The 22,132-nt window shown below is 39.3% G+C and overlaps 2 long non-coding RNA genes across 4 annotated transcripts; one reads left to right on the top strand and one right to left on the bottom strand.

Moving 5' to 3' along the window:
- The first annotated feature begins 13,849 nt into the window (after window positions 1–13,849).
- LOC107802212 (uncharacterized) lies at window positions 13,850–16,313 on the top strand. The gene is made up of 3 exons (XR_001651790.2): window positions 13,850–14,240; window positions 15,138–15,161; window positions 15,632–16,313. It is a non-coding gene; the product is annotated as an uncharacterized LOC107802212 (long non-coding RNA).
- Window positions 16,314–19,012: 2,699 nt separating this feature from the next.
- On the bottom strand, window positions 19,013–21,592 carry LOC142178616 (uncharacterized). 3 transcript variants are annotated; one of them, XR_012706879.1, is made up of 2 exons: window positions 20,918–21,592; window positions 19,013–20,113 (listed from the first exon to the last, which is right to left on the bottom strand). It is a non-coding gene; the product is annotated as an uncharacterized LOC142178616 (long non-coding RNA). The 3 variants fall into 3 exon arrangements; XR_012706878.1 differs by having other exon boundaries at window positions 21,313–21,592; XR_012706880.1 differs by having other exon boundaries at window positions 21,321–21,592.
- Window positions 21,593–22,132: the final 540 nt, after the last annotated feature.

Below are 22,132 nucleotides of genomic sequence, written 5' to 3'. Positions count from 1 at the left end.
TCGAGTTTCGAATCTTGAGTCCCTGAGTGAAAGCCTGAACAGCCCAATCATTAGTGACCGGCGGCAAATCCATTCGTTCCATTTGAAAACGGGACACGAACCCCCTGAGCATCTCGTTCTCCTTCTGTTTGACTTTGAAAAGGTCTTATTTCCTGGTTTTGACCTTGATGGCACCGGCATGTGCTTTTACAAAAGATTCTGCAAGCATAGCAAATGAGTCAATAGAATTAGGAGGTAAGTTGTGATACCATATCATGGCTCCCTTCGACAGGGTCTCCCCAAATCTTTTCAGCAAAACAGACTAGATTTGTCGTCTTCCAAGTCGTTCCCTTTGATGGCACATGTATAAGAGGTTACATGCTCATTTAGATCGGTCGTTCCGTTGTACTTAGGTATTTCGGGCACACAAAATTTCTTGGGGATCGGTTTTGGGGACGCGCTTGGAGGAAAAGATTTTTGTACAAACTTCTTGGAATCCAGTCCCTTCAATATCAGGGTCGCTCCTGGGATTTGATCTTCCCTGGAATTATGGGTTTCGACCTTTTTATCGTTCGCTTAGATCTTCTTTTCCCCTGATTCTACCCGCTTTGTCAACTCCTCGAGCATTTATATAATTTCGGGGTTAGTCCCCAAATCTTGTTCATTCGATCTTACCACGACCGGTTCCGTTCTGCGAGTGACTTCTTAGGGCGGATCGGGTTCAACCCTGCTCGGTGCCTGGGTTTGGCTCTATAACTGAGCTATCACCACCTGTTGAGCTTGCGACATTTCAAAGATCATGTGTAGGCTGATCCCGTCTTCTTCAATGTTTTGTGTGTTTCGAGTTGCTAATCGGGCTCCACCACAGACGCTATTTTCAAGGTCGGTAGGCAAGTTCGCGTCGATGGCCACATGCGAATTTACATCAATCGGATCCGCGGTCTAAATTCTAACGACATCAGTGGGTGGCCTTGCTTTATCGGGCGCCATGTTGTTATTCTCACCTTGATGACCAGACTCGTTGCTGATATGTCATTTTTAGCCTGAAATCAAAGACACCTCAAAGAGCAAGTGTAAAGCAGTGTGTGTTATGGAGATTTGTATCAAATAAACAATATTATCCTTAGCCCCATAGTGGCCGCTAAACTGTTTACCCTCAAAATCGGATAACAATTAAATTTATACATGATTTTAAGGATACGTGATCTAATTTAATACAAAGCTAGAAATCAAATTTAATATGGAAGAATAAATAGAAAAATAAATACAAACCATGCAGATTGAACAACTTAAGCCTCGTAGGATTAACTTCCTTCTAATTTAGATGTGATATTATTCAAGCCAGAATAATATGAACAAAGCTGGAAAAATAGTATGTTGTTCTTTGAAGTATGTTACAATGTGTCCATGAATTACTCAATTTCCTCTATATATTTAGGGAGATGAATCTTTTAAGATATTATTTTATAATAACTTATGTTGACCGTTGGCTCCTTTTTTGACTTAATTCCGTGATTTCTGCCATAATGATTGGTTAATGGCGAGAATCATGAATCATTGTCGGATGAGTTGGCGAAACTTTTCTTCAATGCAGTCAGACACAGAATTGGTCGTGCCTTCGGTAAACTCGAGGAAAAATCGGATGGTCTTGTCGAACTTCGAACCTCGATATTTCAGCCTTCTGTTATTTGGCTCGGCAAATTTTCCTCGATCTTGTTCGGTCTCGATCTCGTTAGGCCCCGGGGTCACGAGCTCAACGATGTATATTCGCACCTTGGTTCGATATAACTCAAGATCGAGCTTTAACCTGTCATATTTCAGTCTCGATTGATCTCACAAGAGGTGAACCCGGTTTCGACCGTATACAGATAGTCCCCTCATTTTTCGGAGAGAAGATGCTGAGAAACTGTGTGAACTTACGAATCCCGCTTTGATAGATCATGATGTAAGCGACAAACAGTTACTGAAATGTCCCGTCGGTCCAGTTACCAAAGGCATTAAATGTTTGTCAGTTAATTAGTCGGCCATTACGGGTTTTTAACTGTCATTAGCATACTATAAATATCCCAACTTTTATTTCTTCAAACCTTACGTTCAAAGCTCCTTCTATTCTTGTTCTTCAAAAATCTCTTCACTCTCCAACTTTTGTACCCAGATTTCTTGAACCTTTTGCAAACCACTAAGTGTACCTTCTTAATTTCCTCTTATTAATCTCTGCTCTAAAAGGGCAAAAACTTATAAGACTGTCCCATAAAAGCAGGTCGCCTCTTCACCACGATCTGCCGACGACAGGACTACGGCGGAACCACACCCTGAAGAGTTCGTTCCTACAGGGTGCCCGACCGTTGCTGATTTCAAGATAGAAAAAACTTCCTCGATATCGGGTCGGTGTGAGCCAATCTCGATATATATATGTTCGATCACCGAGGATCTCCTCTCCAAGGTCAAAAAGGATTTCAACTAGGCCAATAAGCATGTGGTGGTGCCTTCGCCCGAGGAAGCAATTACTACCCACGTGGAGGGTTTTTTAAGTGTTTACACTTACCCCTTCACGTTGGGTCCCTTAGATCCGGTCATTATCGCCTTCTGCAAGAGGTACGAGGTGAACCTCGGTCAAATTCACCCCTCTATCTGGAGGATAGTGATTCTTCTCCATTTCTTTGTAAACAAAATAGAGGGGTGTCCCTTCACCCTCGATCATCTTATGCGCCTGTACAGTCCCCGACTCTATCGAGGGGGATTAATCAAACTTGCTCGCCGGGCCAGTAAGGCCCAATCTTTGATTATAGATGAGGCTCGGTACCGAGGTTGGATGGGCCGATTCATTCGAATATGGACTTTGGACTTGATCCCTGTCGAGGACATGCCATTTCCCGAGAAATGGAACATGAAGCGTAAGCACAACTTCGCCTTAAAGATTTTATTTATTATTTCTCCCCTTCCCTCCCTTCTTATTGGTGTTTTTGTGGTGCAGTTGTGGCTCGGATGCCAGATGTCGTTCCTCAAGTCAAGGAGTGGGTCAAGGACCTTGTGTCACAGAGACCATATTCCGAGCGCGCAGGGATGGAATTGTCGAAGGGTCGATGGGAGTCACGTAATCATAGTAAGTTTTCTTTTCTGATTCAATAATGTTTGACTTTCTCCTTGCGCTGTCGAATTCTTATAGGTAGTGTTTTCTTTTGTAGGTCTCCCCAAAGATATTGCTATGAGGCCTCCATCCGGTGATAAGGATGTGCCTCTCGAGTCCCCTGCTATGAGGCAGGGTGATGAGAAGAAAAGGAAAAGGGCCCAGTGCTCTCTGGACTCGGAAAAGGAAAAACCAAAGAGGAGGCTGGTGCGTAAACCTAAGGAAAGTACCGGCATCCTCTCATCGGACTCAATCCGCCAACTGAGGGATGGGTCCGAAGAAGAAGAAAAAGACAATTCCGAGCTAGTGGCTGGGGTGCGAACTGCTTTGCCCCAAGACGGGGAGGCTTCTAAGAAGGCATTGGCTGAGGTCTCCACGCCGGAACGGGGTGCGGCTACTTTTCCCCAAGACAGGGGAGTCTAGAGGGAGGACGAGGCCGACACATCTCGAGTAGAGGAAGGTGCATCGAAAGATGCGCTTAGGGCGATTGACTTTACCGGGTCTCCTCAATTCTCAGATGACATGATCCACGAGGCGGGTATGCTAGAAGGTCATTCTTACAAGGGGTCTCAGGGGGCGACATATATCCATAACTTCTTGGATGGGTTAGAGTCCATTGCCTTAGAGGACGTTACAGGGCTGGGTAGTTGCCGGTGCCGAAGAAGTTACCATCATCGGGGGCCAGTGGGTCTTCTTCGAGCCTAAAGTTGACGGATCAGTTCCCGGCCCCAAGCGTTAACCCAGACCGAAGATGGTCAATAGTTTTCTCTGTCTCGAAAGATGTCCGGGTTTTCTCCGCCCCCGTGGGGGTTGCTAGCTATCTTTAGTGCTTGGTGACCGAAGAGTACCGGGCCACGATGGATGCGGTTGAAGCGCCCTTCCTATTCAATGAAGATCAGCAGGCTTTGAATCGTGTAACTTTGAGTGTCCCTTTATTATGTATTTTAAATTTGAAGTTGCAAATAAACCTAACACTTTTCTTTATGCTTGCAGGCCTCGGTACTGTACCATGAGACTTTCCTCCAATTTTGGGAGGAGTTAACCCAACACGAGGCCGAGGTTCGGGAGCTTACTGAGAAGAGGGACTCCTATAAGCTTCTGAGTGAGAAACTTTCGGCCGAGTCAGAAACGGCTCGGGAGGAGCATGCCGAGTGGGCCGAACAGGTAAACCGAGTACTTGAAGATAGTGACGACGAACTAGACTCAGTGGCTAATGATCCGATCCTGCAGGTTCGACATAGGCTTGAACAAACCGGGCAGCTCCAGGCGCAGGTAGACACGATACAAGCTGAGGCCTAGGAGTTCAAGAAAAATATGGATCGCTTAGCCTCGGAAAAGGAAGCTATCCAAACACAACTGGTGTCGGCCGAGGCCCAGCTTCGGGCTACAAAAGAGAAAAACTTGGTGTAGGTCAAAAAGATCGAGGAGCTCCAATCTCATCTAAACTCGGCAATTTCTGGTCAAGAGAATCTAGCCAAGGAACTCGAGGCAGCCAAATCAGAGGTGGTTGTGGCCGAGACCAAGGCTGATGCTAAAGTGGCCCAATTCAAGGTTGATGTCGAGGCGATTCATGTGCAAGCTAAAAGCATGGTGGAGCATGCAAGGTGGAAAGCTCGAAGGGAAGCTTTCGAGGAAGTCCATGCTCAAAGCTTCGACCTACTGGCTGAAATCGAGAATGCCAAAGTAGAAGAAGCCAGGGCCTGGAAGCTGGCTTTTCCCGAGGAAGATTCCGAGAGCTTAACCGAATCTGAAGGCGAGGAAGATCCCGAGGATGAAGACGATGCCCCCGATGAGGACCAGGCCGCTTAGGCCTTTAGATTTTTATTTTATTTTTTACTTTTTGCATCTTTTTTAGGCCGTTTTGGCCATTGTGGATTTCTATATCGGGCCATTCTAGCCTTTGTAAAAGGATTATATATATAAGGCTTTCTTTCCCTTTCGGCTTTCAAATTTTCCCTTTGTTTAATTACTTGTATTTACGAGGGCCGGAATGCCTTAGCATAAAATAACTTAGGTTATGTTTGAAAGTCCAAACAAACCTTGCCTTTATCGCCGCTTTGGGTTAAGGTATTGTAGGGGTTCGGTGTTGCCGATAATTTTCCCCAAAATATCTTCGGATTATAGCCTTGCCGAGGGAAGTCTTTAGAGCCGGTTATAAAGAAGAATTTTTTTGAAGGCCTTGTTTTTATACGTGTCTCGGACGTCTCCGAGCCGTGCTAATACGGTCGTAGCCTTTTAGTTCGGGCATCGCCCAGTGGGCTTGCTGTCTTGAGTTATCTGGGCATGCCTAAGTTAACAGTGCCCGAGCAGGGGTAGCCGTAGCCTTTGAAATTTGGGCGTTGCCTAATAGATCTTTTGCCCTTGTAATCTGATAGCTCGGACCATCCGAGATTATTTTTTGATTGCCAGTCCCCGAGTGAATGTTCGAACTCGGATTTGAGATGGCCCTTGGGCTCGATTGGTAATCCCTGAGTAAATGTTTCGAACTTGAATTAAGGTGACCTTTGGGCTCAATACCCTTAGGGGATTGGGAGTAGGAAATTCCTTAAACAATGTGATATCAAAAACAAAACAAAAAAAAATCCTCTTTTTATTCTTGTGCGCAATAATTGTATATGTATACATGTTTTGTGCCAGGGCTCGATCGATCTGTGTGGGCACAATTCATTTTGACTATTTGGCCTTTATAATAAATCCTATTGATTGGGCCCCACCGATCACGAAGTTTATTTCGTTGTATAAGTCGATATCTGAGGGATATTGCCCCCCCCCCCTCCCTCCAGTGTTCGGCGCTGAACGAAGTGAAGCCTCGAATATTGTTGTGATCGTTATCCACAGTTCATAACCGACCTACAATTCTAAGTTATCATGATTTACTTGTTGCCTCATTAAAAACCTTGGCAAAAAAAAATAATTGGGACAAAACCGATTAAAGGAAAAAAGAGTGCAACACGTGCTTTCGGACCTAGGACTTCATGTTATCTTTTGTTGGTTACTTGCAAGTGTTAGCTTAAAACGGAAAAAATAAAAGAAATAATCGGGGTCGTACCTTAGCAATAATATCGCTTTAAGTGGGTTATATTCCAGTTGTTCGGTAACTGCTCGTTGTTCATTGTTTCGAGCTTATAGGATCTTTTTCTGGTGATCTTGATAACTCGGTATGGCCCTTCCCAGTTCGGGCCTAATTTCCCTTCGTTCGGGTTTTGGGTGCTCAGTGTAACTTTTCTTAGTACAAATTCCCCTGTATTGAAGTGTCGAAGGTTGGCCCTTCGATTGTAATATCTTTTGATTCGTTGTTTCTGGGCGGCCAGTCGGACAAGGGTGGCTTCTCGCCTTTCATCTAGTAGCTCAAGGCTCGTACTCATAGCCTCGTCGTTCGATTCCTTTGTTGTGTATCAGAATCTGATGCTTGGTTATCCAACTTTGATCGGTATTAAAGCTTCAGTACCATAAACCAGAGAAAACGGGGTGGCCCCGGTACTGGACTTTGAGGTTGTTCAGTATGCCTATAGGACCTCAGGTAGCATTTTCTTACATTTTTCTTTGGCGTCGGTTAGCCTCTTTTTAAGGCTTTGGAGTATGGTTTTGTTGGTAGATTCAACTTGTCCATTCCCACTAGGGTGATAAGGTGTTGATAGGATTCTTTTGATCTTATGGTCTTCGATGAATTTGTTCACTTTACTTCCGACGTATTGTTTCCCATTGTCGCATACAATCTCGGTTGGTATCCCAAATCGGCATATGATGTGGTCCCAAATGAAGTCGATTACTTCCTTCTCCCTGAATTGTTTGTATGCTTGGGCTTCTACCCATTTAGAAAAGTAGTCAGTCATAAATAATATAAATCGGGCCTTACCAGGTGCCCATGGAAGGGGGCCGACGATATCCATCCCCCGCTTCATGAACGACCATGGAGACAAAACTGAATGCAGCAGCTCCCTAGGTTGATGAATCATCGGAGCGCATCTTTGACATCCATCACCATTTCGGACGAATTCTTTTGCATCTTTTTCCATGTCGATCCAGTAATATCCAGCCCTAATTATTTTTCGAACCAATGATTCGGCGCCCGAATGATTTCTATATGTACCTTCATGTATTTCACTTAGAATATACTCAGTATCCCCCGGCCCTAGACATGTTTCCAGTGGGCCATCGAATGATCTTCTGAACAGGGTTTCGTTTTTGGATAGGCTAAATCGGGCTGCCTTTGTACGCGGGGCCCTCGATTTTTTAGGGTCCGAGGGCAACTTTTTGTTCCTGAGATATTCTACGTACTTGTTCCTCCAGTCCTAAGTTAAGCTCATTGAGTTGATCTCGGCGTGACCTTCTTCCACCACCCACCTCATAAGTTGTACGACTTCTCCTGAGTTGAAATCGTTGTCTTCGATTGACGACCCCAGGTTAGCAAGGGCATCAGCCTTACTATTTTGATCCCGAAGTACATGCTGCAAAGTCCATTCCTTGAACTGATGCAATGTCACCTGTAACTTGTCTAAGTATCTCTGCATTCATTCTTCCCTGACCTCGAATGTTCCATTAAGTTGGTTTACCACAAGGAGGGAATCGCACTTATCTTCGATCACCTCCGTCCCTAAGCTTTTAGCTAGTTCGAGACCTATAATAATGGCCTCATATTCGGCCTCATTGTTAGTCAATTTTGCAGTCTTAATAAATTGTCTAATTATATTACATGTTGGTGGTTTTAGTACGATACGAAGTCCAAACCCTTTTGCATTCGAAGCACCATCTGTAAAGAGGGTCCAGATTCCCGAAGAAGTTCCTGAGTTACCCAATAACTCTCTTTCAACCTCGGGTATCAGGGCTGGCGTGAAGTCGGCCACAAAGTCTGCCAAAATTTGGGACTTAATGGCGGTTCGAGGTCGGTACTCAATATCGTACCCACTCACTTCCACTGCCCACTTGGCTAATCGGCCCGAAAGTTCGGGCTTATGCATAATATTCCTTAACGGATAAGTAGTGACCGGTAACGTTGTCTCTCTTTGGTGGTTTCATATGCCATGTTGAACCCGTTTAGGATTCGAACTACTGGCATGATCCTGTCTTGTAGACCAAGTTGTTCTATGGCCTTCGACCGAATAATGTTGGCCGAGCTACCTGGATCAATTAACACACGTTTAACTCTAGTTTTATTTACGAGTATAGATATTAACAGTGCATCATTGTGAGGTTCTATGATCCACTTCGCATCCTCGTCTTTGAAGGATAAGACTCCTTCAGGTATGTAGTCTCGAGTTCGTTTCTCCCTGGTGATGGAGATTCTAGCGCGTTTCAACATTGGCTCCTGTGGGATATCGACTCCACCGATGATCATATTAATTACGTGTTAAGGTTCGGTATCTTCTTGTTCCGTATGTCTGTTAGAATCCCCATTTCTTATATGATTCTTGGCTCGGTTTCTTAAGAACTCTTGAAGGTGCCCGTTCTTGAATAGTTGGGCTACTTCTTCTCTCAGTTGTCGACAATATTTCGTTCTATGACCGTGAGTTCCATGATACTTGCATACATGGTTGGGATCTCTTTGAGCTGGATCGGATTACAGAGGTCAAGGCCATTTGGTATCCTTGATTTGCCCGATGGTGATACGATGGCAGTTGCGTCAATATTAAAATTGTACTCCGATAGCCTCGGCACTTCTTTAGGCCCAGTGGGCCTATCAAAACCGTTTTTGGTCATTATCCTCCGGTTGTTTCGACCTTGGTTATTTCTTCTTTCGTTTCTTATGGGGTTCTTCCCGGATCCACTGTTCCTCCGCTCTCCATTATAGAGCCGATATCGATCCATGTTTGATCATGGTTCACAATCGATGTCCCTCTTGGCTCTATCAAGAGTCCTGGCGGGATATATAGACTCTGAAGGTGCCCCGAGTTGATCATCTTCGACTCTAATTTTGATTGATATCGATTGTGCACATCGGTCCAGGTAACGACATGGTATTCTATCAGGTTTTGCTTTAATTTCTCCGAAGCCACCGAGCTTTGAATATTGAGTCCCTGCGTGAAAGCCTGAACAGCCCAATCATCGGCGACCGGCGGCAGATCCATTCGCTCCATTTGAAAACGGGACACGAACTCCCTGAGCATCTTGCTCTCCTTCTACTTGACTTTGAAAAGGTCTGATTTCCTGGTTTCGACCTTGATGGCACCGGGATGTGCTTTTACCAATGAGTCTATAAGCATAGAAAATGAGTCAATAGAATTAGGAGATAAGTTGTGATACCATATCATGGCTCCCTTCGACAGGGTCTCCCCAAATTGTTTCAACAAAATAGACTCGATTTTGTCTTCTTCCAAGTCGTTCCCTTTTATGGCACACGTATAAGAGGTTACATGCTCGTTTGGATCGGTCGTTCTGTTGTACTTAGGTATTTCGGGCATACGAAATTTCTTGGGGATCGGTTTTGGGGGCGCGCCTGGAGGAAAAGGTTTTTGCACAAACTTCTTGGAATCCAGTCCCTTCAATATCGGGAGCGCTCCTGGGATTTGATCTACCCTGGAATTATAGGTTTCGACCTTTTTATCATTCGCTTCGATCTTCTTTTCCCCTGATTCTACCCGCTTTGTCAACTCCCCGAGCATTTTTATAATTTCGGGGTTAGTCCCCGACTCTTGTTCATTCGATCTTACCACGGCCGGTTCCGTTCTGCGAGTGACTTCTTGGGGCGGATCGGGTTCAACCCTGCTCGGTGCCTGGGTTTGGTTCTGTAACTGAGCTATCGCCACCTGTTGAGCTTGCAGTATTTCGAAGATCATGCGTAGGCTGATCCCATCTTCTTCAATGTTTTGTGTGTTTTGAGATGCCGATCTGGCTCCACCACAGACACTACTTTCAAGGTCGGTAGGCAAGTTCGCGTCAATGGCCACATGCGAATTTACATCAATCGGATCCGCAGTCCGAATTCCAACGACATCAGCGGGTGACCCTGCATTATTGGGCGCCATATTGTTATTCTCACCTTGATGACCGGACTCGTTGTCGATATGTAGCGGTGCTAATAGAGAGTTTATCATTTTTAGCCTTAAATCAACGACACTTCAAAGAGCAAGTGTAAAGCAGTGTGTGTTATGGAGATTTTTATCAAATAACCAATATTATTCTTAGCCCCACGGTGGGCGCCAAACTGTTTACCCTCAAAATCGAATAACAATTGAATTTATACGTGATTTTAAGGATACGTGATCTAATTTGATACAAAGCTTGAAATCAGATTTAATATGGAAGAATAAATAAAAAAATAAATACAAATTGTTACAATGTGTCCATGAATTACTCAGTTTCCTCTATATATTTAGGGAGATAAAGCTTTTAAGATATTATTTTATAATAAATTATGTAGACTGTTGGCTCCTTTTTTGACTTAATTCCGTAATTTCTGACATAATGATTGGTTAATGGAGAGAATTACAGATCCTTGTCGGATGAGTTGGCGAAACTTTTCTTCGAGGCCATCAGAAGTAGGATTGGTTGTGCCTTCGGTAAACTCGAAGGCAAATCTGATGATCTTGTCAAACTTCGAACCACGATATTTTGGCCTTCTGTTATTTAGCTCGGCAAATTTCCCTCGATCTTGTTCGGTCTCGATCTCGTTCGGTCCCGGGGTCACGAGCACAACGATGTATCTTCGCACCTTGGTTCGATATAACTCAAGATCAAGTTTTAACCTGTCATATTTCAGTCTCGATTGATCACACAAGAGGCGAACCCGGTTTTGACCGTATACATAAGGTATTAATAACACTTGGACTAAATATAGGTACGATATGATATATCAAAAAAAGCAAATCAAATCAATAAATGAAAAATAAAATATGCAGCATAAAAGAGATCGATTGGAGATAATTACGATTTGCATTGATGTGATAATATTTTATTGTTAGTCGATTTTCTTAATTGTAAGGATACTACTATATTTGTTGGGTGGCTTAAAAAAGCTGGATACTCATTAATTCTTTAAAACATAAATAAAGTTGTACAAAACGTAAATCAAACAATAGCTGTAAATAATGTAATATACCCTCACAGGAGTTGTAGTTATGAAAATTACCCTAAAACATTCCCAAACAGCGTGGTTCCCTTCAGCGTAATTTCCTGGCGGAATAAAGTGGGTGCATTTTAGCAGCTTTACGCTCGGCCCACTTCCCTTTTCTTTAGCTCGGCCGATTTCCTCATAACAGTGATTTTGGGTACTGAAACTAAAGAAATATTAGTGAGGATATTTTCTTCATGTTGATACAAGATTCTACAGAATAAATATTGTTGCTCGAGCATAGGGACTGATCTATAGAATTGCTGACAGAATAATATTTGCTAGGGCGTGTTTGAATAAAAGAATGTTCGTTAAATTTTACACCAAACTAAATAAATATGGAACCAGTTTATCAATATCGGAGTATTATTTTGAATTCATGTGAATGCCATCTGATTTACTTCCTGTTTGTTTCTGCGAAAAGAAGTAATTGGCCGGTTGTTTTAATCTTAGGTAGTTTTACGGTGATTTTGCTTATATTAACTGAAGGCTCTTTGATCTTGAGCTGAATCTCACTAGCGTTTACAAAAAAGAAGTAGAAGGAGATGGAAGGAATGAAGACAACTAGTTCTTTATTTACTTCTCATCTTTTTGGTTTTAAGGAAACTTGTGATTCATCATCTTCTGGGATTTTTGGTTCAATTAAAGCAAAATCTTCCAACTCAAACCCAAAATGATACACTAGAAACCTTAGGTTTGTCATTCTGCACTAACAATAGTTTGGGGTTCTTAATTTTTGAATGCAAAGGAATCGGATAGGTTTATCTCTTGAAGAACTGAGTAGAATCTGATTAAGAATTTTCGGAGGGTCTGTTCAAACTATACAATTTTGAAAAACCATGGAGAAACTGATGGTTTTATGTAGGAATATACACGGACCGGGTTGGTTCGAATTTGATCAAACCAACTAGTAATACCTTCAGGAATATTTGGCATAAGAGACTCCCTTTTAAGATCTCTTTTTTAAATTGGAGAATATTGAAGAACAGATTTCCCTTGGACGACTCTATTAATAGATTTGGACAACAAGTAGTTTCCAAATGCTTCTGTTGTGTTCCTGCTAGCTGCTTCAAAGTATGGCCATGTGAATGTGTCAATGAAAAAAGTCATTCATGAAATCTTTTTAAACCTGAAGATTGCTATTAAAAAAGATTATCAGCACTTGCCTCTGAACTCGAATTGGAATCAATTCTCTGAGATAGTGGAAAGGTTCAAGCCTAAGCTGACGAGTATCCCAGTCTATTGGTTAAAACCTCCTTCAACTAGATACAAATTGAATACGGATGGAAGTTCTATGATCACTGATAACAAGGGTGGAGCAGGAGGAGTACTTAGAGATCAGAGTGGTTCTATGATTATGGCTTTCTCTGTCTCCATGATCTTTTGCTCTAATAATATGGCTGAGATTCAAGCAGTAAACTTTGGATTGCAATGGTGCATGGATAATAATTTCAACAACATCATATTAGAATTGGAATCTAAGATAGTGGTTGACATGATCAAAGGGTCTAGCAAACCTTCCTGGAAGTTGCAATACTGGATCACTAGTATTCGGGACGAGATGACGCATCTTAATGCTGAAGTTTCTCACTGTTTCAGGGAAGCAAACATGATTGCTGATGCCTTGGCAAAATTTGGTGCTATTGAAGATTCCTCCAGAATCTTCATAAATACTAATGAACTCGGGGAAGTTATATTATGGATAGGACTGGTTTGCCGAATTTTTGAATCAGATCCCATAAAAAGGGTATAGGTTAAGTTCTTTGAATATATAAGGGTTTCAAGTTAGAGAATCATTATTTGATCAGGGTACCTTTTTTGAGAGCTAATTTGTTTGAAGGGTAACCCTCTGTTTGTCCACACTCCCACCCTTGTATTCCTTTTTTGCTTGTATTATCGGAGGTAAGATTTTTGGTCCCCCTCCTGTGTAATCTTGTTCAATAATAATACAAGATAGGGATTTAGATTGGTTCGGTTTTGTCGGACTTTTCGGGTTTTTATTTTTTTTTGTTACATAAATATATATTATTTCAATCTTACTTTGTTAAATTTTTTATAAGTAAATATATGTTTAGTAAAAATTGAAAAAAATGATAAATATATGATCTATTAACATATTCTTATGGGAGAATTTTCATAGTTACATATGATAGTTATTTTTTAGTCGTCTCAATAATTTTTTGTTGATGTACACTTTTAAGGTTAACTGAATTAATAATTAAACATAAAAATCAATATGATGCCTATATAATAATATATTTTATTTAATTATAAATTATCGAAATACCACTTCAAATTCGAAAAAGATATAAGAATTTAATAGATCTTGACATATAGATATGGAAGAACAAAGAGATTGACGCATTTCATTAACACTTGATAAGAAAGTGACCATACAACCAATTATTTAAAGTTAATAAAAATAGAGCACTTCATATTTAACTAAATATTACATCCCACAAGAGAATCGCATATATTTCTAGATATTTTTTAAACAAAATTCTATAAAATGTCTTAAAAGTATATATAAAAATTATATATTTATATGTCGGTTTAGTTCGAAATTTTTTACTCAATACCAAATCAAACCTAATCGGGGGTTTTAATCGGTTTGGTGCAATTTTCAAGTTCGGTTTGTACACCTCTTATGTATTGACACTTTGACTTGCTAGTCACCAAAGATGTCTTTCATTTATGCTGGCTATTTCAGATTTCAGTGCTTATGTTTTCCACAATAGCCAGTGTCTTCAGTTCAATCCATATATGCTGGCTATTAAATTTTGTGCTTGATGCATTTTATAAGAGTATTTAAGGTGATGATAATAAAACCAGATTGTACAAATGGTATATTCTTTGAAGGAATTTTGATTTACTCCTCTGCTCCTCGTACCTCTAATTGCTTTTTTCAGGCAATACTCCTCGGAGCAATGAGGCTGCAAGAAAAGCACACAAAATAAGGACATGAGTTCATTTCTTTAAGATGAAAAAGTGAAGCCTTGCCATCTTAGCTCATCAATATACTATGGAGGACAAGATGTCTATTCGCATCCACCCAATAGCCAGAGGAGCAGCTCTACCAATACAACTGTGAGTTCATTCTCATATATGAGAATAAATTGAACAATGTCATAACAGCATCTCAGACATATATATATATTGCTATAATTAAGTTCTAAGATGGTTTATGAAGTGACTAGTTTAGTCCTCAATATCTTAACAAAAGAATATACTTGACATGGTTACATATACTCTTCTAGGTATTTGAAGGTATTGGTTAGTATACTCATCTGTCACTTGTCCTGAGGAGAGCTTTTGGTCTTCTGCCTTTCTTGTTTCCCCTATGTTTTTCCTACTATTATAACTTCAACCACTAAAGGCTTTTGTTTCCTTTATTTTAATTTCCTTTTAATCATTAATGTCTAAGTTATATGCATTTCAGCTACGTCAATTTGAGTGATGAATTTTTGCCCTGCTTGTTTGGGAGCATGGTTTTTCTGGAATACAGGAGTTTGGACCTTCATTAACAATGACACATGATTTCACTCTTACCACATTTTTTTGTGCTGAGAAGATTTAACAAGTTAGAAAGCTAAGGCGACTATTGTAAAGTGATGTGCCCCTAACTATTATCATCCTCGTCTCGACCTTCAAATTTCCAGCGCACTGATGCATTATAATCATGTTGAGCTTCATATCTGTCTTATGGCAGGAAGTTATAAATACAGGGAAGCTTTCCCCCCTCCTCCGCTAAGAGATGGATGTATTATTAATAGTAATAGCCAAATATGACTGCTTGCTGGTTACACTTATATCATACTTATTATGTGTTGTTGTAGTCATCACTCTTTCTTATCCTTACACTTATTATAAAAGACTATAGAGACAATGCATTTACGTTAAACTGTAAAGTTGGTTGGTTTAGGAACCAGATTACTACTTATTAAATTGTGGACTTGACTAATTTTAGGCATTTTCCTTATGCAGGTTCTCCTTCTTGTTCTTGTTTCTGTACGTATCACTTCTTTTGAAAGTGTCAATTCTATCATGCTTTGGAATCGGCCTTGAACTTTAATCATTTCATTGCTAATGAAATTTAAGATTCTGAAAGGAAGACTCATTCCTTAATACCGACCAACTAAACCTTTTCTGTAAGTCAAGTCCAAATGCATAATAGCAGTGGAAAGGACTCTAATATCTAAATTTTCTTGAGAGCCTCGCACCAACTTACTTCACCTATGTGACAAAAAATAGTTGATTCTACGTCCGAGTAAAGGAAAAATGTCGCAATAGGATGAAGGTCGCAATAGGATGACGGTCAGTGTAACAATAAGATGAAATTGTGTAAATATCATATATCTGGATATAGAACGAAATAGATATTGAAGATTCATACATCTGATACTAAAAAATCCAAGATGGTGGCTTAGTACACAGAATGATTGATTGTGACCTCACAAGAACTTTCTGCTGTTTTGTAGATTGGCTTTTCTTCCATTTCGTTTACTCTCAGTTCACTGGACGTGCCACAAACGAGACAATTACTTTTTTAAATGAGTCCAAGAAGTTATCTCAGAGGTGTTTACTACCAAAACCATATATAGTCCTGAGATTTTATGAGATGGGACCAAATTCTATTACTATTGATAAGAAAAGTTCCCATTGACTAATATGATGGCCACAACCTCTTCTCAGTTCTCTGGTGGTTAAGTGTATGTATCTTTTGATAAATGTTTGTTGTGTAATAATGATAAAAGGACTGTCCGGTGCACGAAGCATTCCGCGTTCACGCAGGGGCAGGAAAAGGGTCGCACCACAAGGGGTGTGATGTAGGCAACCTACCCTTATGGTTGAAGTATTAGTGGTTGATTCCACGGCTCAAACTCATGACCTATAGGCACGGGAGACATCTTTACCGTTGATTCAAGGCTCCCCTTCAGTCCAATGACAAAGAATTGATAATCAATATGTTGGATATTACATTTGTATTATCTGTGTGGATATTGTTTCTGATTGTCTGTCGATTGTATGCTGGAGTTCCCTTATGCTGTTTTGGTTACTTTAACAGTCTTTGATGAAGGCACCATATAGAATAATTTGCTTGGTTTTTTTTATTCCAGTCAAGCAAACATCAGTAGATATCTGTTTCATTCAAGAATTTAAGAGACAAAAATCGAGGTGTCAAACTACTCTTGAATCCCATTGCTTTCAATTTATCATCAACATTTCCTCCACAAGGTCATCTTCCCTTGAAAATGTCTACCCAATTATTCCATCACCAACAAGATGTTTTCCACCATTCCTCCCCCGACCCACACAAAGAAGAAACTTATCAAATTTTTCTTCTTTTTTGCTCTTCAACTTTCTACTTATTTTGTCTTTGATGGTTTCGGGCAAGCAATATTTGGACTTATACTTCAATTCTTAGCGATCTTATTTTATAAAAAATAGAAAGTATATTTTACTCATTAAGTCGTCAGAGCAAATGCAACACATTATCTCAGTCAGCATCAGGTATCAAACAAAAAACATACAGTTGATTGCTGACTAAGAAATTTCTTATGATTTTCCACTCTACAAAAGACAGAACCAATAATACCACCATAAGACAACATAGTACTGTAGTTGTGAGAACAGAGTTGTTCGAAGAATATGTCACAGTGAAGTTGCTTGGACACGACTAAAAGAGCAAGAGTAAAGCACAAAAGCTTAATTATGTTTATTGTATGGGAAAATGCATAAGTACCCCCCGAACCTATATCCGGATTTCCAACTACACACTTTATTTTTGAAGGAATCCTATTACCCCCTAAATTTTTTTAAATGTAATAAATATCACCCTAAAACTAGACAACCAAACTCTTGGCAAGTAGTGAACTACACGCGCTGCCACATATATATTTAGTACTTTTTTTATTCTTTCTTCTTTTTCTTATCCTTTTTTCTTATTTCTTATTATTCTCATTTTTTTTTGTTATTTCATTCTCTTTCTTTTTGTTTTGGTCACCGAAGGCATAAAATGGTGGTCGTCGAAATTTCAAGGACTCCATTTTTTTCGGCGAAAAAAAATTTTCCGGCGACAGATTTTTATCCCGATCTAAGTGTTATATATATATATATTTTTTTTTTCTTGAAAGTGTAATTTATGTGTGGGAGGAAGAGCAAAAGAAAGAAAACGAATATAAGCTGAAAATGGTGGTCGGAATTTCAAAGACTCCATTTTTTCCGGTGCAAATTTTTTTCCGGTGACGGATCAAAAAACAATGAGCTCCTCAAAAACTTTCTGGCAATCAACAATCAACAACCAAATTCTTCTTCCTCGTTCTCTTCAAAATTCTGGTTCAACAAATAAAACTTAAAGAATAAAATATGCACTCGATCTCGCCAAAGAATATGGAGAATGCCGGAGCTAATTTCCGGCCAAGTCTATAAGTAAAGAATTTGGAGGAAAGAAAAGGAAAAGAGAAAGAAAATCAAGAGAAAAGAAAAATAGGAAAATAGTATTTTATAAAAAATATTTTAAAAATAAAATTTCAACTTTCTCTATCTTTCTTACTCTGCCAGAGAGAGTGACATACGCTCTCTTGTGTCACACCAGCACTAAAGGTATACTAATTCCATTTAAATAAAATTTAGGGAGTAATAGGAGTCCCGCAAAGATAAAGTGTGTAGTTGAAAATTCAAGTATAAGTCAGGGGGTACTTATGCATTTTCCCTTTATTGAATCAATACAACATTCAAATACAAGAATGAAATAACCACTTCTCTAAACTAACTCATCCGGAAGGGGAGAACTAAACTACTTGCTAAACAAACCCTTTGAATAAGGAGATTTATTTGAGAAAAAAAAGAAATAACAAAATCCTAACTACTAGCTGAAGAAGTAGCAAAGCAGTAATCTAAGCATAGTAAACCAGTAGGTAACTCGTGCTCTAATACGCACCCCTCAAGGTAGGCAGTGTATAACAATGTCTAGCTTGATTAAGTGTTTGTCAAAAGCTGACTTTGGTAGAGCTTTGGTGAAAGTATCCGTGAGTTGATCTACAGCATGAATATAAACAATGGGAACTTGATTTTCTGGACTTGCTTGCGAACAGAGTGAAAGTCCACAACAATGTGCTTCATGCAGATATGGAATACTGGAATTTCGCACAGATAGGTTATATCACCATTGTTACAGTAAACGGTTGGCGCTTGCGGAAGTGAAACATGTAGTTCTTTTAGCAGATTCGTCACCCAATTATTTTCAGCAAGTGCACTTGCAACTGTTTGATACTCTGTTTCGATTGATGAGCGAGCAATTGTTCTTTATTTGTTGGATGACCAACTCATAGGATTTTGGCCAAAAAATTAATATGTAACTATTAGTGGAGGGTCGATCACTCACATCTCCAGTACAATTCGTATCAGAGTACATATGTAGCTTGAAATCATTGTCTATTTGAATACGAACGTCCAAACTGAATTGTTCCTTGGAAATACCCGAGTACTCGTTTGAATGCTTTCCAGTGTACTTCAGACGGGGAGTGCATAAATTGAGATAATTTATATATAGAAAAACTTATTTCTGGACGAGGGAACAAAAGTAGTTTTTCATGAATTCTCCTTCAGCGGGTTGCGTTAACTAGTTCCGCTCCATCATTTAGTTGAAGAATTTTAGTGGCATTCGTTGGGGGTTTTGCTAAACTGTAGCCTTTCATATTTTCTTCATAGAGGACCTTATTGATATAATTTGACTATGATAAAGTAATTTCATCTGCAACACGAAGCACCTTAACTCCAAGAAAAAAGTTAAGGTTCCTAACATAGTGGAAAAACGTCCAGCAAGATATAAGATAGCCTGATTTACATCTGAGTTGTGATTCCTTGTAATGATGATATCATTGATATAAACCAGCACGTACAAAATGTTGTTCGATACATTGCAAATGAAAAGTGAAGCATCAGACTTGACAAATCCCAAATAGGGAAGGAACGTCTTAAGTTCATTGTACCAAGCTGAGAAAATTACTTGAGTCCATTTATGGATTTCTTTAGACGGCATATATGAGAGGGGAACCGCTCATTTTTGAAACCCGGAGGTTGGACCATGTAGACTTCTTCTAGGTGACCCTGCAAGAATGCGTTGCTGACATCAAGCTGTCGTAAGGCCCAATTCTGCTGGAAAGCAATCGAAATCACCAAACGCAGAGTAGTTTGTTTGACTACCGGACTAAATGTGGCGTGATATTCAACTCCAGGGCGTTGTGTAAACCCCTTTGCAACAAGTTGAGCCTTGTAGCGGTCCATCAACTTTTCTTTTTAACCTGTGTAACTACTTCAATATTTTTATGGGATTATGTGGTACCAATTTCCATGTCTAATTATTCAATAATGCATCAAATTCACATTTTATTGCTCTTTGCTACTTTGGGCGTTTGTCTTGTTTAAAACTGATAAGGGTGATGGTGGGGGATAAGTGATCCATGAAATCACAGATGGTTTCTCGTTTGTGAATGTTGAGTTGTGAATAAGTCACAACACGATTTTGAGGAGAAAGAGAAGGTTGTTGAGGTTCTGTGATTGGAACAGGTTCAGGGGAAGTTTGTGGGGGTAGCAGAATTGAGGCAGTGCTACGGGCAGCAGAGTTTTGGCTAGTAGATGCCATTTTTTGTAATTGTACGACTGTATACAATTGTAAAAACTGGTAATTGAGGTTGTGGGACTGAGGTGGATGGTTGTTGAAAATATACATGTATTAAGGAAGGAAATGGTGATAAGTAGGTAGTGATTGTGTTGGAGAGGAGACGTTTGAATTTCTTGGGATAACTGTTGAGGATGGCAATGGGGGACAAGATAAGGTATAATTAAGATCAAGAAGAACAATAGAATTTGTAGGAGAAGAAAGAGAAGACGTACATGTAGTTGCATATTCTATTGGAGCACAGGCAGATGAGATAGTGTCTTTGTGATCCTTGTGTTATCTGCATTGGGGATAAGTATAGGGCTTAGTAATTCGTTGATTATAGGAGAAGAAAAAATAGGGAATTTTATAGGGTTAGTTTCAGTTGGATTTTCCCACGCAAAGGTTTTAAAAGTTGAAAAAATATTTAAAAATATATTTGAAAAGGCAAATTATTTTCAAAAAATTTTACATATCGAGATAAATATATTTTGGAAGATTTCAAATCAAAACACTGATGACAATGATGATTTAAAGAAAATCCTAAATAAACACAAGGTGTTGACCGTAGCTTTAATTTATTTTTTGAATATGGTTTGAGCTAGGGGTAACAGAGACACCCGAAAGTTTTTAAAGAATTATAGTCTAGACAATATTTGGAAAGGTATTTATTTTGTAAAAGTGAGTTTAGCAAACGATTTGTAAGATAAATCGCATGTTGACAAAGAAAGGACCAAAGAGTCGGTGGAAGCAAATTGAGTTTTATAAAATAAAGTTCTTGTCTTTTCAATAATATGCTTGTGACATCTTTTGGCAAGAGTCACTCTATGGGGGTATATGGAGGAGATAAATGATGTTCAATACCCTGAGAACTTAGGTATGGATCAAGACTTTTATATGCGTCACCACCATCTTTATAAATAGAGAGAACTTTCGTATTTAAATGACGTTCAATTAATGCTTGAAATTTTTTGAAATGGTCTTTAACCTCATTTTTATTTTTTAACATATAAAGCCAAATATATTTGATGTATTATTAAAAATAAAAATATCAATGGAGAAGGACCCCATAAATCACTAGATATTATTTGAAACAGTTAGGTACTTGATAACGTAAGATGCTGAAGAAGATGACGATGAGCCTTATTTGATGAGTCTGAAAATTCTTTTTGATATTGGATGGCGGTAAGACTCGAAACCAAGATTTCTATCTTCTTTGATACCTTAAAAGAACAAGAGCAACGCACTAAAGATTAATTATGTTTATTGAATCAATGCAAGGTTTAAATACAAGAATGAAATAATCTATTCCCTGAACTAACTCCTCTAGAAGAGGAGAACTAAACTACTTGTTAAACAAACTCCTTGAATAAAGAGAATTATTTGAGAAAAATAAAAGAATAACAAAACCCTTCTAAGCATAATAAATCAGTAGTTAACTTGTGCTCTAATAACTAGAAAATGACTTTCAACGGAACAAAATTCTGAAAAAGTACTTACTATCGTACCAAATACATCAGCTTAAAGTTCTTTGCCTTTTTTCAGTGCTTGCCAGCAGTGTACAAAGCTTGGTGGAGCAAAAGAGAAGGCAAGATAAAGATAAAGAGGAAGCATATGAGCTTCTGAAAGTTCTCGACAATGAACTCAAGGATAAGAAGTTCTTTGGCGGAGATAAAAACGGATTTGTTGACATAGTAGTAAATTTTGTTGGATTTTAAGCCTTCTAACCTACTTAGCTTTGTTTGGCGGAGAAAAAGTCGGATGCTGAAAGATTGCAAAATCTAAAAATGATGTAGAAAATTTTATTTGTTGTTATTCAACTGATGTTGTATATATACTACAAGTATATCTACATAAAGAAAATAAATAGAAAAGAAATTTCTATACACTTGACTAATTTCTGTTGGCTATCAAACAACAATATAAGTAACTTTTATTCTCTACAAAATCTATCACATGCCTCACACATGTTCGTTATTTTAGAATCCAAAGTTGTACAGTTGTATCTCTCTATTAATATGGACGGCCTGAGTTTAATCGATCAAGTTTGTCATCAACGATTGAAATGAGACCAAAGTTGAGTCCTTTTGTGCAAATATTGCATTGTCATTCCTAGATAACACGGAAGAACTTTTGTTTGTTTGAAGCCCAAGAATCTTCCCCTTCTCTTTTTCTTTGTGAAACTCATCGTTTATCTAATTCAAACCATGAAAATCATAAGGCTTCTTCTCTACATCCCCCTCAAGCGGAACAGTGATAAAGTTACCCCCAACATTCTAAGAACGGAGTGGTGTGAGGGACCTGAAAGAGATTTAGTGAA

This window comes from Nicotiana tabacum, chromosome 24, assembly GCF_000715075.1.
Source record: "Nicotiana tabacum cultivar K326 chromosome 24, ASM71507v2, whole genome shotgun sequence".
NCBI classification, from domain to species: Eukaryota; Viridiplantae; Streptophyta; class Magnoliopsida; order Solanales; family Solanaceae; genus Nicotiana; species Nicotiana tabacum.
Note: the sequence above shows the minus strand (reverse complement) of the source record. Positions and strands in the feature narration are given on the sequence as shown.